This window comes from Arachis duranensis, chromosome 10 (genome assembly GCF_000817695.3).
Source record: "Arachis duranensis cultivar V14167 chromosome 10, aradu.V14167.gnm2.J7QH, whole genome shotgun sequence".
Lineage (NCBI taxonomy): Eukaryota > Viridiplantae > Streptophyta > Magnoliopsida > Fabales > Fabaceae > Arachis > Arachis duranensis.
Genome location: NC_029781.3, coordinates 65,077,834 through 65,078,235, shown reverse-complemented (window position 1 = coordinate 65,078,235; position 402 = coordinate 65,077,834).

Genomic DNA, 402 nt, shown 5'->3' with positions numbered 1-402 from the left:
ATTTTGAAATAGATTTGAAGAATGGTTTTTGATTTGTGAAGATTTGAAAGTGAATGATGAAAGGTTGAAGTGCATTTATGTAGAAGAGTATGGGTAAAAAGAGGAAAGTTTGAAAAAAATTGAGTTGAAAACAAAAGTGTGGTCCCCCCACCTTTCTGGCGTTAAACGCCCAGAATGGCACCCATTCTGGCGTTTAACGCCCACTTGGCACCCCTTTTTGGGCGTTTAACGCCCAGCCAGGTACCCTGGCTGGCGTTAAACGCCAGAAAACCTTCCTCACTGGGCGTTTTTCTGAACGCCCAGTGATGCTGCACACCTGGCGTTAAACGCCTAGAATGGTGCCCATTCTGGCGTTTAACGCCCAAAATGGCACCATTCCTGGCGTTTTCGCCAGTAAGCTCA